Below are 18,232 nucleotides of genomic sequence, written 5' to 3'. Positions count from 1 at the left end.
GTGAAAGGATCAGGTCCCAAGAGTCCTTTATACTGTTCCTGGGCAGCACAGAGTCCTTGGATGATCAATAGGCTTTTGAAGTAATATTCTGTTTCCTAAACATCACTCATAATTAACTACATGGGTTAACATAAGGTAATTATCCATTAAGCGATTTACAGACAGTTTACCACAAACTTTAAAAAGACATATAGACAAGGACATTATTTCATCCAAGTTTCATCTAAATGTTATTATTTCCTTTTGATCTCTGAATTAACAGAATACAGCCTTAGACAAGAACTGTTTGGTTACATTGTTAACCTCTAACAAGATATAGGTAAACATAGACTACTACAATCACTATCTTCTTTCAATTCTTTAACAATACAAGTTTACATTTCAAAGTGTTAGCCTATCTAACATGGAATGGCCCTAATTACCATTTACATACTTTTCTAACATGTCTCTAGAGGTTGAATCTGGGTCAATTAGCCTGCAAGATGCTTAACCCTTTCTGGCCATGTGTCACAGGGGGTGAATTGTATAAAAAAGCGTTACTGGTTTACCAAAGTATGCCTCTAGAGAATGGCTTTTTTCCAGCTCAGCTGTTAATGGGAAGAATTTACCAAATTCCTGATAACTTGCTGATGAAACCATATGGAAGATGAAAGAAAATCAGAAGTGGAAGCAGAAATATTATTTTGACAAAAGGGCCCATGAGCTCCCACCTGTTACCCCAGGTAATAGAGTGTGCCTGAGGACTCACAGCTCTAATACTTGGGGCCAAAGGGGTACCATCAAAGAACAGCTGCATCCAAGGTTCTATGTAACCCAGACAGACCGGGGACATATTTCGATGTAATTGAAGGGATTTATGAGTAATCCCAGAAAGTTCCAACACATAGACACAGGGCCAGATTTTCACTTAGGCACAATAGGCACGTGCCTAGGAGCACCAGCGTTCTAGGGGTGCATGCCAAATATGCGATTTTTCTAGCCCAACTGGGCTACTTTTAGCTGTCAGTTGCCGGGGGTTTTAAGCAGTTGCAAATTGCAGCATTTGGGGCTATTTTGCTGCCCTGCTGTCACTGCTCGGGAGGGAGGGAGCCTCTTGATCTGCCCTGCCCCCTGCCGAGACGCGCCACACGCCGCTTGTCTCATGTTGTGGCCCCCCCGTTAAATGACATTTGCAGCATGCACAGAATTCTTGTCCGAGGGAGGCAGAAATTTTTTTCCTTCAGCAAATGTGCTGCAGTTCTACCTTTTGCCCACCAGAGGCCGCTGAGGCTGACTGGTCTGGCAGGTGGTGGCAAACAGGTAGCAGGCAGGTGGCGGATACATTTTTCCTCAAGTGAAAAGTCACTGCAGCCTTGTTGGAGCCAGGTTAGGAGGCAGAGCGGGCCACACAGGGCGGCTGGGGGGGTCACAGGGCCACCTGGGGAGGAGGGGGCTCCAGGCAGGGCCACTTGGGGAGGCTGGACGGGAGGAGGGGTGCTGAAGATGATGTGCCTAGGGATGTGTAAGGTAAATCCAGCCCTGTGTGGACAGTAGATGTGGACTCTGGCATTTCCCATTTGACTGATTCTTTATCATCAATGCACAAAGGAGAAACTGTCAAGGAACAAGAGAACAACTCAGACTCTAATGAAAGGCTGATACTGAGAAGATCAGAGGGGGAGATTAAATGTCCTGAAAGACTCGGAGATTTGCTAACCTGCCTGGAGAAGGGGTATTTGAGGAAAGTGAGAGGTAAAGACTCACTCAAGAGTGATGTACTGGTAAGCTCTCTAGTTAGCTGACACATTGGGTTTATGGAAATGTATTACATAGGTTGAGAATGTAATGCATGTGTTATTAGACAGTTGTTAGCTGTTATATATATATATATATATATATATATATATATAAGAGTTAACTTGTTTTTCTGTAAGAGGGAAGATGTAGAGATATGTTTGTAGAAGATTATAATTTAGAGACGCTTCCTCATACGAGACACTATTATGAACATAGGAATTTGCAGTTGTACCCTGAAGGCGGGGATTGGGAACACCATGATAGCTGTGTGCAGCAGCTCACTACAGACGCTATCCAGTTTGTTTGATTAAAGTTGGATTCCTTTCTCATTCACTGGTTTGTTATTTAATGAACCCCAAGATTGTTACAGTAATTGTTCTGGGGGAGAGGGCAACCACCCAAAATATAGGGCCATTTCCTCAGCTGGTTTAAATCAGCATAGTTCCATCAACTTCAATGGAGCTACACAATTTATACCAGCCCCATTGTCCCTGACTATAGAGGAACTGTGTAGCAAAATAGGTCCACATTAGACCTGGGTGAACTAAGGTTTTAAACTGAGCTGGGATATTAGCAATAGGCCCAAAGCATGTGACCAAAAAGAATGAGATCATGAGAAAGAAGAGTTGTTGTGCTAAACTTGTAGTGATCCCCCCCCCCACCCGGTCCAATACCAGTGTTACCTTTTTTAAAGTTTGGGCTGAAGTAATAGAAATTAAACATAGTTAACTGGGTACCAGGTACAGTAAATAATTGGCTATATAAGTCTCTTTAATGTGTTATAAAAAAACCTGCTTCATCTGGCCTTAGCTAGGTCCGATAATTGGCAATGACATCACTAGTTTGTTAAAGGGTATAAAAAAGTAAATTCTTACAGGGCTCATTGCTAATATCTGCCTGACCAAGTTGGAGCCGACCCATGTAAGTAACTATGGATTTAGGCCTTTTGTAAGTGTTTTAATAAAATGCTTATAAATATTTTGTCACTGTTTGGATGTAGTAAATCGCTTATTATTTAGACTTTTTAGGCATGCTTAGAGCAATTGTAGAAATACCATTCGGCCTTTAGATTTGATAAAGGAATTTATGGTTATATTATGTCGTGGCAGTATCCTATATGTTAATAATAATAATTCCAGGTGTAACGCTTCCAATAGTGAAGCAAGAGCATGAGTACCAACCTCAGGGCAGACTGTTAAAAACCAGGAAACAAATCTCTAATCAGTTGTGAGTTCTAAATTTAGATTCCACCAACCAACAGCGCCAAGTGCAAACTCCTCAGGCACTTTAACAGCCTTAACACAGAGTCACAGACAGTCCCCTTGGGTACTCCAGCCTGTCTTGCCATGCAGGTGAGCGCATCTCTGTGATAGACGGCCCCTTACACCAAGAATCACAGCAATATTCAGGTTACACCTGATGCCAAAGGACCAATCACTTACCCTAGTCTATTGCATTTTAGGTCTCACACCAGAGACAACACTTGTAGCCAATCCTATAACAAATTATATGAAGATTTATTAACTAGGAAAAGGAAATTAGAATGTTATTTACGAAGTTAAAGCAAGCAAACATATACACACAAGAGTTATAGTCTTAGATTTCAAAAGGTAATATAGGCTTCTATAATCAGCTATGCAGCTGGGGATCTCTTGCTTATGCCTTGAAACACCTTGCTCCCCCCAGAGTCCAAACATCACAGTGATACCTTGTTCCTTTTGTGTGGGGTTTTATCCCCTTCCTGCCATGTGGTCTTCACTGCAAACTCAGCTGATGGGAGGAGTCCACTTACATGCATGACTCATCTTCAAGTGGAGGAGAGCAGAACAACAAGAAGAGTCTTTAGTCCTTTTGTGGAAGGTTTCTCAATCTAGACAAGAAACTCCAATTGTAAGATCTGCCCATAGCCTGTCTGGGATTGCTGGGTCTCCTCCTTCGGGAGGGGCGTCATTTCTGTGGAAAAGCAGCTGCTCACACTAATAAATGTCCTGCTCCTGTCTGGCGATTTGTACAGCCACAGAGGCTCACGCTACACATGCTCAAACAGCACGTTATAATACAGAACACAAATATTAAAAGAAAAGCATGCAGCACCTTACAAATCATTCAATAGAGTCTAAACAGTGTCTTAGAATTCTAACACCTATTTTACCAATATAACCCCACAAGTGAGCCAGACAGATTCCATCTATGTATCTGTTAGTGTCCAGCTGAGACACAAGGACCTTGGCATGAGCTGGAACCTGGCCTGCCAGTGTCACACCAACAAACAGGAACAGAATTTAAGACGATTTTTTGTTTAGCAGGAGATTAGAAGCAGCATTTTTTTCCAATTAGCAACAGCAGTGACAAAATCATACTATTTCACTCGGGCAAAGTAACCCAAAATAAATAAAAAAAGATGATCAGGGTTGAACGAAGAACAAGTTGCAAGAGAACAAAAAGGGAAAAGGAGGGCGGGACATGATAATTAACTGCTTGAGGCCTTGCACAGACTTGCACCACCTCACCCTGCTCTACCATCCCAAGGTATTTAACTCATTGCACTCTGCTCCCCACTACAGGGTCTGCGGCTCTAGACAAGCCCCACGCTTTGAGGATCAGTTTCCACCTTCAAACTGGAGAAGCTGAAGGCGACAGTTGTTTGTTTTAGGAGGTTATTTAAGAAAGTTAGACCTTTAATCTGACTTTTTGGAGTTCTCACACTGCCAAGATAGCTCCATTTTTGCCTTTTAGCTCTCTAGAGAACATTGAGGTTCCTAGATCTTTAGGAACTTCATTTTTATTCTCTCCAAAATTAAATTAAAATATATATTTGGGAGGGAGGGCGGAGATCGTCGCAGTAGATGGCTCAGAGGACTGAAGATATGAGATGGAGCTTTTAGCTGAAGGTTATTGGTTCACACAAAACAACGTCCCTTTGAAAAATATCAAAGTGCTATGATAAAGAGAGTGCAGACTCCTGCTTGATGCAGGTTATTGACCCACTTACAACCCAGCATGTACTTCCAACCCACTATGTGTGATGTTGTGACATAGCAACTACTGTATCCCCAGCATTACCTGGATTTTATTAGGTGGCTCACCCAAGTACATTTCAGACCCAACCCAGCTTAGGTTGCAAGATCATAACATCTTCAAAGCACGTGCACATGTTAACTAATCAATCTTCACAACAGCTCGGCAAGGCAGGTAACTACTGTTCCTCCTATTTGTCAGATGAGGAAACACAGATTGTGGAGACGGGACTTGGAGTCAGAGTCAGGATCTCTATACAAAAGCACTTACACCCCAGCCTGTATTCAGATCACATTCCTCTCACACAGGCCAAGGGCAAGTTGGAGCCTGAGGCCATTTCATAAGAGCAAGTATGCCAGCTGACCAGCATTTCCAGTGCTGCAGATGGGCACTTATGAGGGAAGGGGAAATGTGGCCTCTTCTGAATTTCAGACACCAGGTGCTGCCAGTCAGCAGCTATTACATTCATTTTTTAACAATCAGACACAAAGCGATTGTGCTGGAGATGCACCTGTCCAGAGAGCCAGCACCAGAGGGTGTAAAACAGGAACAAATGCTCTGCAGCCATTGCACTGAATTTGCAGGTGCTCCATTGGAGGATGTAATTACAGTGCAAGACATACATTTGTATTGCCTTTGCTGAGGAGAGGATGGGATGGTCTGAGAGGTGCTTTAAATAAGGGCACCTTGCAATTTCAGCTCTCACCTAATCAGTACCTCACACGAGGATGGGACTGCATTAGCTCACTTAATCGTATTCTAGATTAGTCAGTCAATTACTCCTGTGCCCTGTCCCCAGAGGGAGGCGACGTGGTTGTAGGTTTTCCCCAAACTATGCTCTTTTGGGTTTGAGGGAGTTCAAGCCCACTTCACCATGACCACATTAAAGTTCACACTTGCCCTCTCGTTATAAACAATCTTCACCCCCCTTACTCTCCCCACCACTATCCCTGATTCATTCTCTCTGGCTTTTCCTCCTGTGCTGAACCAGCTCTTTCCCTTCGCTCAAAGAAACAGCCACCTTCCGCCGCAGCTGAGTAATGGCACAGATGTCTTCATAAAAAGCATATTGCTGCCACCTACCGGATTTCTATTGCAATGACCTGTCAATGCGCTGATGCTTGCAGAGGGCCCCGCCCTTATTAAAAGCAAGCAATGAGCCACAGGAGGGGGTGCACTAGCACACGAAGCTATTCATGCATGCTTTGTGTGCACCAGGAGTCACCAGGCCATGGGATTCGCCATAATATACATTTAGAAAAGGGGAAGAGACAAAGTTGATCCTGGTTGTGACTTTGCATGGGAGGGCTCTCGAGGATGCACAACGCTTTGCCACTCTGGGATCTGTTTGGACTGAAGGATCAAAGGCACTGTAATGTTACCCCATCCACTCCTGCAAGACTTGGATGTGTGTCATCAAGTATCTGGAGGTGAGAGATCAACTGTATGAAAACCTTCAGTAAGTCCAGCAGCATGACCTCCAAGGTTTGACTTCTACAGCAATAGGAAGGTCACCTATCAGCGCTACTACAGCCCTCTCCATGCCAGAGTTTGGGCTGAACCATATTATGGAGGAGGTCAAGGAAGCAGGAGCAGATTATATGCTTTGTTAGTCTAAGTCATGGCTACTTTTCAATGAATTTGCCCAGGCAAGGGAAGTTGGACCCAGGTGGTGATTAGCAAGTTCATTAGCATCCAGTGCTGGTTTCTTGAAACCCTTTTCTCTTCCCCTCTGCTTCTCATGGTCTCAGCTGCCCTTGGGATACTTAACAAGCCATTTTTGAGCTGGAAGGGCATAGAGAAATGTTTTAGACAAGTCAACTTCCAATTCAGGGAAATATTAAATGAGGTCTATGTCAAAAACATATGATGAATTTTCTTCAAACTTTATTGAAACAGCCCCCTTGGCCTTCAGAGTAAATGGCAAATTTCAGGCCAATCCCATTTTCCAAGTCAGTTATTGAGCAACAGACATAAGGGATCTATAATTGAAGCAGAGTTGAAATCTTAAGAACATCTGATTGGAAAAAAAAAACCACAAAAAGAAAAGGAGTACTTGTGGCACCTTAGAGACTAACCAATTTATTTGAGCATAAGCTTTCGTGAGCTACAGCTCACTTCATCGAATGCATCCGATGAAGTGAGCTGTAGCTCACGAAAGCTTATGCTCAAATAAATTGGTTAGTCTCTAAGGTGCCACAAGTACTCCTTTTCTTTTTGCGAATACAGACTAACACGGCTGCTACTCTGAAACCTGTCAAAAAAAAAAACATTCATACTAGGGTTTGTAAATTCCTCCATTGAAAAAAAAAACCTCACATATACTGTAATTTGATTTTAACTCTTAAATTGGGAATTTACAGGTATTGTTTTGGCCACCAGAGGGCCCTGTGCATATTGTCTGCTAAGTGATCAAATGAAGTCTACTCCTTAATTCATACCAAGACCTCCCTGCATGCAAAATATCACATGAATCTGCCCTCAGTTATTGTGCTTTCCTCTCTGCAATAAAAATAAAGCAAGCAAGCATTTCCCTATATGTAATCTATAGATGCTGCCCATAAATAGGGCACCCATTAATATGGGTTTTTTTGTATGTGGTTGTTATTTCTCTATAAACTGTTCTCAATGTGCCTGGCACTTTACAACAAACAGCATATCGAGAAATGACAACAGACCCTGGGAGGTGTGAAGGGCGGGAAAGAAGGGGGGAAAGGGAATCTGCTGTTGGGAGATCATCATTCACACAATATACAAGTCCTCTTTTTTGTTTCTGTGTTGTGTTTCTCGTGGGTGGTGAGTGCATGCATGTTTAACAGGATCCAGTGTGAGAAAAGGTGGTCTTAGAGTGACTAAAACTGTGTAAACACACAAAAAGAACAATGTTCCAAAGCTTTCTATTATCAGGGTATCCCAGACTCCTCATCAAGCTACTGTAAAGACAGCCATGGCCAGCTTCTTCTGAGTTGAGTATAACTAGACCTGCATCTGCTGCAGGAGACACCTCCCAGCTAGAATACCTGGGCCAAGATTTTCAAAACTGACTAGTGATTTTAGGTATCCAGCTTGAGACATTTTAAAGGTGTTTGATTTTCAAAAGATGCTGAGCAGCCACCCTCTGAATATCAGGCCCCTTTAGGGTGTACCTCAAGTTGGAGTCCCAAAATCACCAGTTTCTTCTGAGAATTTTATCATAGATATATAATCCCCTCTCTAAAACTACTTTCTACGAGTAAGTCATGTGGCCTGAGAAACCTGGAAGAGAAGGGAGATAACTGAGTGAGTTTTCTGCTGGCATCTGCTGGAGAGCAAGGGAAGTTGACTGAGGGAGGCAGTACCTCATTTACATATTAATTGTGGATAGTTTGGGGATGTTGGGGTATAATTTGGCTAAATTTTCTACTTGGAGCCACTATTTTGGAGATAACCCTGTTGGGAACCACCCGAGCAAGGCCTGAACAATGATTAGGCTCAAGATCAACCTGACTAAAACTAATGTTGGTTAGCTGGTTAAGAGGCCCTGGATAGAGTTACAACTCAAAGAAGAAAAATTACATGCTTCTGGCTTATTGTTGGGACCATTTTTCTGGGGGTAGAGACTGAAATGTAGAAAAAAATGTTCTCTGAAGCCAAGTAATAGAGTTGGACTTAGAAAACCTACTTGATTCTTAAGTAAGTTATCTCTCAATGGTCAGAAGTTTCTACATCTTTACAGAAGGTCCATGTGCCACATCTCTAGAGGAAAAGGACAGGAGGGTATGTGACTCGGGGTGTCTGTGGTAGCCTTCACTGAAAATGCCAAGGTCAGGGCAGGCTGCAAAAAGAAAAACAGATTCTCCCAACACTGGTGGTTAACACTGAAGTTAGACTCACGAACCAGTCACAAACTGTGCTCCTTCTCCCCCACACAAGTTATCAAGAAGCTAAAAAAAAAAAAAAGAAATCATACAGCCCCCTTTATTGCATTCCAGTTCTCTGGCTCCCAGTCAGCACCTAGGTCCAGTACAGTGAGAAATTATTTAAAAACTCTGCTCACTTTACAAAATATTCTTCTGACCCCAAAAGGCCAGCCACGTTACCAGATCAATATTAGTTTGGATCTTACCCAAATTGCTTCGCTGCCAGCCAATCCTTTAGCATCTAAAACTAATGGTTTATTATAAAGAAAAAAAGAAAGAACAAGAAGAGAGTTGTTAAATGATCAAGCAATCAGATATATACATAAGACTACAAAGTCCATATATCAGGTTCTTAGCAGTGTTGGTGAGTTCGCTGGCTTGAAAGTCCCTCTGGAACACATCCACGCCTTGAATGGGTCATTCAGTCCTTTGTTCAGAGCTTTGTTTGTAGAAAAGTTACTCCAGAGGTAAGAAGCAGGAATGAAGACAAAATGGAGAAGATGCAGCTGCCCTTTATATTCCTTTTGCCATGTGACTGGTACTTCCTGTGTTCCAAACACAAGCTTCACAGCACATGGCATGGAAAAGCCTTAGAGTTCTGTCCATAGGGGTGCCCCTACATGTCTTGCTGACTCATAAGGTGTAGTTCCTGGCTTTTTTCAATGGGTTCATTGTACAGCTAATGTCCCTTAATGTCCATCACACAGGCTAGGCACTGCTCATACCAATCTGTCTGGGGTGTCACCCAGAAACAGCACAAGTTTTGAAATACAGATATATCATACATATCTATAATTCACAATACAAAGGTGATACAAACATATAAACAAGACTATCATACTTGGCAAATCATAACATTTCCACTGACATCTTACACGGCATATCTGGCATGATTCACTGCAATTTTATAATATTGGTATTAATAATAATATAAAATGTCTCACAATTCCATACAGCATCACAGGATAAAATGTCAGTTGCTTCTGGTGAACAGGATGGGTAGATGAGACCACAACATGCCAAGCAAGACCTACACGCTGTAGGGATCTGCACAGGCTCCAAAGTCCGGCATTCAGCCTAACATGGAACTTCACATTCACTGGCATTTGGGTTCAATGCTGCCCTACCTAAGTGCTGCTCTGAAGTTTCTTCCACTCCACCCCACCGATGATGCTAATAGATTAGAGTGGAAGGAGGCTTCTCTTCTCAAATCTCTCCTACGGATGGAGGCAGCAGGTCACTTCTCTCTGCCTCCTCTCCTATCATTGGTAGTCCAGGCAGCTGGCCCAGCAGCATGTTTCTTCCACTGTTCCCACAGAAGGTAAGTGTAGCCAAGAGGTTCATTCTCTGACCCCTGCGCCTCCAAATGATGTGGAGGACAGAGAGGGTTCAAACTCTCCCAGCTCTTTATGAGCACTCCAGTAGAGTCAGTGGGTTCAGCAGCCCGCAGACCCCACTTGGAACATAACTGATACTATTCAGGATATTTGTCCTTGTGTGCTCTCCTACTTTTCCAGCACTGAGGTATTTGGAGATGAGAAAATGGGTTTGGTTTACACCATGACCAGCAGAAGTGCTTGCTCCCTGCCCTGTGTAGAAGACTGCTTCAGTTCTCTGCTTACCCTGTATTTGACTTCTGCTTCCGTCCAAGGTTTCCTTGGATACCCAGCATAAGCCCCCAAGAGAGCAGTAACTAAGTCATTGTGTCTTCAGAAAGGGATTCTCTTGCAGTCTGGGACTATACAGAGCCTAGGAACCATACAGAGGTTAATGGAGATAGTCCTTAGGATTAGGTCTCTGACCTCCTGCTGATTTAGCTGAATGATACATGGTATTCCCTGAAGATTTTGACACTCCTTTGGAGAGGCTGCATCTAGTCTTTGAATGTCGACAGAACAAAGGTCTCAAGATGGAATGCAGAGCCATTAGCTGAGAAGCAAATATCCTTCCTGGTGCACATCCTGTCAGCTGCGGTGGTAGAGGATGATGATGAAGACAGAACAAAAGCACTGCAGGAATGGTCAATCCAAAGGCACCTTTACGATATCCATCAAGTATTTGGATTCATTGGATACTATTGCTGATTCATTCTGAATTTCCCACACATACACGAGCCCTTGGATCAGCTAGTTAGGGAATGGAGCAGGGAGTCCACCATCCGTCTGCTGTCAGGTATGGTTCAGGCTACCACAGAGGAGCTGGGACACTGATGAGGGCACCAATTCTTGCTTGCTCTGCTTCTATCCTATCATTTAACCTGATGTAAGGTTCTGTGTGTTAGGAGCAATCCCAAGTCAAAAGCACAAGAGCCTGGAATGAATGACCAGTGATGCCAGCAAGAGGCTTTGTAAACTGGAATAGAATGTTAATGAGAGTGGGCCAGATTTACAAAAGTATTTAGGCACCTAGAGAGATTTACAAAAGAACCTAAGTGAGGTAGGTGCCTACCTCCCATTGACTAACCTGCTTAGGCACTTTTGAAAATCCTACAAGCTGCCTATTGGCATCTTTTTGCCTAACCAATTTTGTAAATGTGGCCCAGTATCTACGTTGCAGCTTCTCGCCCTTACGGGTAGGTCTATGCTGCAGCTAGGTGGTGTTATTCCTGGGCTGACAGATTTGAGCTGAGCTAGCACAAATCTGTCTACCTGGGCTGGGAATCACACCTCCCAGCTGCAACAGAGATACCTATGTGCTAGTGATCCCGCTTGGACTTAAAAAAAACCTGTGATCCCCCACTAGAAAAAAATGGTGATCTACTACCTTCTGCCCCACGGGGCTCGGGGCTTCAGCCCTGCTCAGGGTAGGCTCAGGGCATGGTACTCCAGGCTTCAGCCCAGCTGTGGGCTCGGTGCTTCAGTCCTGCTCGGGGTGCAGGGCTCGGTGCTTCAGCCCAACTTTCTGATCTATAACTATAAGCTTAAAGGTAATGACAAAATCTAGAGGAGAGATCCTCAGCTGGTGTACACGGTCATAGCTCCACTGACTTAAATGGAACGATGACTTCTCATACCAGCTGAGGATCTGCCTCTAGGAGAGTAAGCTCTATGGAGCAGGGACTGGTTTTGTTGTTGTGTGCTTGTCCAGCACCTAGAATAATGGGGTCCTGGTCCACAACTGGGGCTCCTATGTACGACCACAATACAATTACCAAATAAAATAATAATAATGATGATAATTAATAAAATAATAAAGAGGAAGTCAAGCCCATATAGTCATCCTGATTTTCCTTTGCATATTATTAAGCCACTCAAAAGCAGAACAGAAATGAGGTTCATGGAGCATTCTATTAGAACTGTGCCTATTCCAAGAGTTACATGAGAAATCCTTTAGGAAAATTAAAGTTCCTGGCTTACAAAACAGATGCTTCTCAACTCAGCAAGTGACAGACACAGTTAGTTAAACATGGTGCGTAATATATGTAGATTTGGCAGATTTTTTTCCCCTGACAGATAATATCAATGTTTATTTTTAAGTATTTTTTTCAATTTTCTTCCATTTAAATTTTCACAGTTACATGACATTTTGGCAGGGGCAGACAACTGGGGAGTCAGACAATAATTACTTAATAAGAGTTGACACTGAGATTCAAAAAGTTAAAGCTTTATAACAGCTAAAACACAAATTGTCAACATCACATGTCAAAATATACAAAGCAGAAATCCTTAAATCAAACTCTAATAAGTTCTCAAGCAGCATTTTTCTTACTTTGCCTATCTGTAAATATAGATGATCATGAATGGAAATATTTTTTCATTGGTTTGTGTGTCCATGAAATCAACACTTACTGACATTTCCTGATAAAAATCTAATCCTTCCAAGCTTACATATAAGTCAGGGACTTTCACCTTTGAACAAATGTACAAACAAAAGAAAAGCAAGGGAACTAGCAATGAGAATGACAACAGAGAGGACTAGTGCCTCATGAGGCCACAGTAAAACAAGCAATGCTCTGAAGTCAATAGGTTTATGCTGGTGCAAAACTGGCAGGAAAGAACCAGGCTCCAACAATCCAAATGCACAGGCCTCAGAGGGACAGAAAAATAACGGATGCATCTCAGAACCCTTTAAAAGTCACCTCCAGTGGCCTTTCCACAGATGACAATCCAAGAGTTTAGGGTCTGCTTCTGCTGGGTATGACACAGAGATCCTGATGGTCTATAAGATATCAGCCCTTTAGTCTATGGCTAGTGCTATGCAAGAGCTCAGACTAGATGATCAAAATGGTCCTTTTTCACCTTGAAATCTATGACTAGGAAATATATGAACTGGTCACTGTTCCAGGGCAGGCTATTTCTCAGGCAGTTTGTTTTAAACAGTAAATCTGTATCAGCTGTTGGAACCACTCAGCTGTTTAGAGTATTAAAAGTAGCCCCACGGGAGATGGATTAGAGGGCAGAGTGCAAGATATCGCCACCACATGTGCTGTATAGTTAAATTAGATAGATTCCCTAAGGGACATATCCAGATATGTGGTGGTGATAAATCTCAGATAAATTGCCCTCTGAGATCAAGGTTATTGCAATAGGGAAAGGGGCTGGTTACTGGGATTGCTTTAGCACAACGCTATGGGATTTTCTTTAGGATGACACTATTTTAAATGTAGGAGGGGAGTGTCCACTTTGGCCCTGGGTTGCTCTCTTGCCTTTGAACCTTCCATCCCTCTGTAGATGCACATGCAGACCCACAACTCTGTTTAGCTACGGACTCCAGAATCCACATTCCACCCCACATTCATGTACTGTACTGACAAAGTCAACTGACATCTCCAGCAACATCACAAGTGAGGCCATGCCCTTGTTCCCTGCCAACGTTCTCTTCATGGAAAGCCAAGAGCTGGGATTCCCACACTGCGTATTCTGCTTCACAATGGGCTCCACGTTGGGACTCCCACATCATGGAGAGCCCGCATCATGTGGTTTAAAAAGATAGAACAGTTTAGCTTAAGGTTGGTTGTTGTTTATTAAATAGAAAAGCCGAAAGGAAAGTCCTTCTGTTACTTTCACTTTTGCTCCTGAGGCCCCTCCCTGCTTTGCTTATGCCTAATAATTAACTGCCCATCCTCCTTTCCTTTTCCTCTCCTCCCTGCCCAGTGAACAGCCCAGTAGGGTGCTGCAATACCTTCAGAAACAGAACATGGGCATGACAAGCAAGAGGCAGCTGTATAACAGTGCTGGATTTCCTCTCTATGCTGCGTGCAGTTTGCTGACCATGACACTGTATTCATCCACGCAATTTTCATTGGCAGGAATACAGGAAATCATTAAGATCACCACGGCTCCCCCTCTGGCCCCCTGAAATCAGACCTGGAGCATGCTGGGGGAAGCCCCATCTGCTCCTCATTCCAGACCTTGTCATATCATAATTATTCCTAATTACGTCTCATTTAGTTTGACATGAACCAGATTGGTAAGGATCCCCTTGGTGAGAAAGAACATCTTGGACGGCTGGAACATAGAGATGAGATGAGTGGAAGTGTGAGGCAGAAATTAATAGGTGACATGCCCCGTGCTGCCAGACAGGTCTGCTCTGGGGTTGACATACTGGAGGCAGAGGTGTGAGGAAGCGCTCTCTGCCGGAAGAGTTGGCATGGCTGACACAGTGCGGTGAGGAAGCTGTCAGGGCAGGTGTGGTTGACACGGGTAAGCCTGTTCTGTGGAGAAGCTCTCCATGCTGCTGAGGTCTGAGGGGTTGTGGCAGTGCTGCAAGCTCTCAGGGCTGCTGATGCAATTAGTAGTAGCCCCGTAGTCCATTGGCATGTAGGAAGATGAGGTTCCTGATCTGAGGAGTTTGGAATCTAAATTAGATGGACAGCACCCAAATAATTAAGAGTCAGACACAAGAATGAGAGTTGACAGCACTCTGGAGATGATCAGGGGGAGAAGACTAAGCAAAAGGAGCGTTGTAAGAAAGCAGCCAAAGGAGAAAACGGAGATGGCCTGGAGCACAGGAAGGCGGCTGTTTGTAGGTTAGCAGTTGGTATGAGGAAAAGGCACAAACCCATAGTGAGAGAAATATAAGGCAGTGCGTAGAGCATGAGAATGAGTGCAAGAGAGAATAAGAGCTGACACATGCAGGGGCCTACTGAAGATGTGTGCAGAGCACTGATAGGGAGAACAAGGAGCCTGAACTTGATGCAAAATGAGAGGAAGCAGGTGAAGCACTATGAGGAGAGGATGGTGGGGTGAGAATGGAGGGAGAGAAAGATTGCTTTGGGTGGATTAGAGACCAGACAATGAGGAAGGGCAAAGAGAAGGAAGTTACTGGAGCCAGTGAATGAGATAACCAAGGCATATGCCAGACCTTTAGCAGCAGGGAAACCTGGTACAGCTAAGGTAGTGCTTTTATGGAAGCTTTAGTCACTGCTGCTGACAGTAGGGGTAACACAACTATTACTTGTGCCGCAGTACTGCTCAGGGGCCTAATGGAGGATCACTGTACAATGCTCTGAGAAAGCTCCCAGCACAGCCGAGGTTGACATGTTTTCCACAGCGCTGCAACAAAGCTTTCATGGTAGGTGGGGGCTGGCACAGCTGGAGGCATGCAGGGAAGATGTTCTTATCTGAGCTGCATTTCATGTGGCCAAGGCAGTGACACGAGGCAACCTGATGGTATGTACTGCCAGCGTTTCAGCTTGTACCAAGCACATTACTGTAAAGGATTCTTCCTTCTGCTGCTTGATTTTGATTAAAACTTTATTCCCCTTGGGATACTGAGAAGGCCAGGGGATCCCCTGCCATTCTGATCCTTCAGCAAAATGTTTTCCAACCACTGGTGTCAAAAATATGACTGCAGTGGGTGAAAGCTATGATTCCCCTGGAGAGGCGGCTTCCAGAGGGACACATGCTGTTGGCCCAAAGAGTGACAAACTATCAGGCACTGCTCAGACATGGCCACTGCTTTTGGCCTTGTCCCACCCCCACAGGCCATCTTCCTCAAAATCTCTTGTTGGGCTGTCAGGCCCAGGGACTGCAGCAGTCTCTGGGCCTTGGAGATAAACTTATAACACGGGGCTTGCAGTGGCGGGGGGGGGTGAAGCAGCCCAGGCAGGTGTTACCACCAAGCTCCTGCAATGCTAGGCAAGCATCAGTCCCCGAAGGGCAGAAGGGAGCATCCCAATGGGGGGGAACCTCTAGAGCCTGCTCTGTTACCCTCCGGCTGTAGGCAGCTGGCCCAGCTGTTTCCAGCTCAGCTCACTCTCTGGCATCACTTACTGATCTGTGACAAGTTCAGCGTGTGCCCAGCGCCAGGGAGTGATGGAACTGACATAGACTCACCACGCCAGCGCTTTTCCCCCTCACAAAATGGGCTGCTGTTCTGCTTGTGGACAGTAGGTGGCTCTCCAGGCAATTCAATGACATCAGGAGACTCACAGTTAGGTTTTGTCTTCCTCTGCAGCCTTTCCCAGCCTGTTTCCCCTCCCCCTAGTTTCTCCATCGCCCCTTTCCCATCCCCCCTCCTCGCTTCCCCCTTCACCCTTCCGTCTGTCATTCTCCCCCCACCATTCTTTTATCCCTGTCCCCTCTTCTTCTGCTTCTCTCCGTTACAATTCACCCATCTTTTTCTTCTCCCTATTCCCCTTCTTTCCCTATTGCTTTCTCCAAAGCAGTCTCTCTCCCACTCCTTCCTAGCTTCTCCCCATCTTCCCCATTCACTGTTCCCTCCCACATCCTCCTCTTCCTCCTCTCAGAGATTGTGTTGGAAGATATGTTCCATTTTGTAGATTATAGGAGAACTTTTTCTTCAAGTGGCACGGTCTCATTACATTTACATTTTAACATAAGAAATCCTTAAAGCCCCAGTACCCTGGCATCTCTTCCCCACCTCATCCTCACACCTTCTTCAAGGCTACTCTTACACTTTGAACCTCCACTTGTCCTGCCAAAAAATCTCCTCTCCACCTCCTTCATTCAAATCCCTCCTCAAAACGTTCTATGACCCAACAATTTATTATTATTATTATTTATGCATATATGTTTTCTTCCAGGCACACACAGCACTCAATAAATTGGTGTCCCTGAAAATGTATATGGGCTCTCACATACACCTCACGCCAAGAACTGACTCAACATCCGTGTGGCTTAAATGAGGCTGGATTCCCACATGAAGGCCTGCATTGAGGGTGTGGGAGAGATCTGGGGGATGCCTGGAACCCAGGGTGGAAAGCTGTAGCGAAGGGGTAGGGCAGATACTCTCATCTGACCTAGAATCACAAGAAGTGCGTATGGGCACTGTGTAACTCTAGACACTACAGCTGACTATGCTGGCTGATGGGATCTTGTACAAAAATGATCCTGCAGAAAAAAGGAACACAGTGTTTTTCCCCTTTCTGACCGAACAACTGGAACATAGATAGATTTTACACAAAATTGCTCGTTGGCTCCGGGCAGTAAAGCAGCTTTACCTGAGACAATGTGTGCTCACCGGTCCATGCTAGCAGACATGACATCATTTTTGCACAAAATGGCATCTTCCTCCCCAGACGGTCAGCCATGTCTAGTGCATGCACTTTCTGCAGTTCCTAAACATGAATGTGCACATGTACTGCATGTGTGCCAACAAATGTAATCCTCTACAGCTTTTAAACTGTGAACCTAATTATTTTCAAACTTAGCAATGTCACTGTATCTATTCTTCTTTGAGGACGAGCCTTATGCTAAGTCTGAGAGTCTCGATTCCATTTCTGGCATGCAAGTTGCCAGTAAAATGTTATCATTTGACAGGGCAAAGTGGGAGCAATAGTCACCAGCGTCATTTGGTAGTGAAAAAAACTAAGTGAAGTGCTGGTGTATCTATGGGCGGGGGGGGGGAGGGGGAATGATATGCCTTAAATGTCCACACAGGAAGAGCTACTCAGGGATCTTCCTTCAGTGTGACCCAAGGACTTAAGTGCAGCCATGTGAGAACAGTGTCATTCGGTGGGCTGATGATGGGGGCCACAGGGCATTTATAAAGCCAAAGGCCGTATGACTGTGTCACCAAAATGGACAGACATCCATAGTGGAGTTAGCAGGTATGTTGCCTCCTCTCTTTCAGATATTCTGTCTTGTTCCTTTGCAACATATCATGTCACTGTAACAGCTGTGGAAAGACCAATACTCCAACATAGCCTGCTGCAAGGCTGCACGTCAGAGCTGAGGCAGACACTGCATCTGCAAAGCCACTAGTACCTTCTCCTCTATTCAGTCCCTCCTGAAGACCCACTCCTTCCATGAAGCCTGGACGGAGCAAGCCTGTCCCACCCCTACCCCCCAAATTTATTTTGTACGTTTACCATCTGAGTGAACTGCTCTTTGGTGTGAAGAGAAGGGGCAGAATCCAGGAGCGAGGTAAAGGCACTGCAAGAGAAACTGATTGCTGTGGGAAGGAGTTGAAGTGACTGAAGAGCGGAGGAAGGTAAATTTACTGACACAAGCTAAGCCAATATAAACACTTTTAAACTGATATAAATGTGTCCATTCTAGGGGATGATACCACATTAACTAAATTGGTTTTTAAACCAATTTAGTTAAACCAGTGCAAAAACTGTGTTTAGACAA

The sequence above is a fragment of the Natator depressus genome, chromosome 1 (assembly GCF_965152275.1).
Source record: "Natator depressus isolate rNatDep1 chromosome 1, rNatDep2.hap1, whole genome shotgun sequence".
NCBI classification, from domain to species: domain Eukaryota; kingdom Metazoa; phylum Chordata; order Testudines; family Cheloniidae; genus Natator; species Natator depressus.
The sequence above is the reverse complement of the archived record's forward strand: the minus strand, read 5'-3'. Positions refer to the sequence as shown.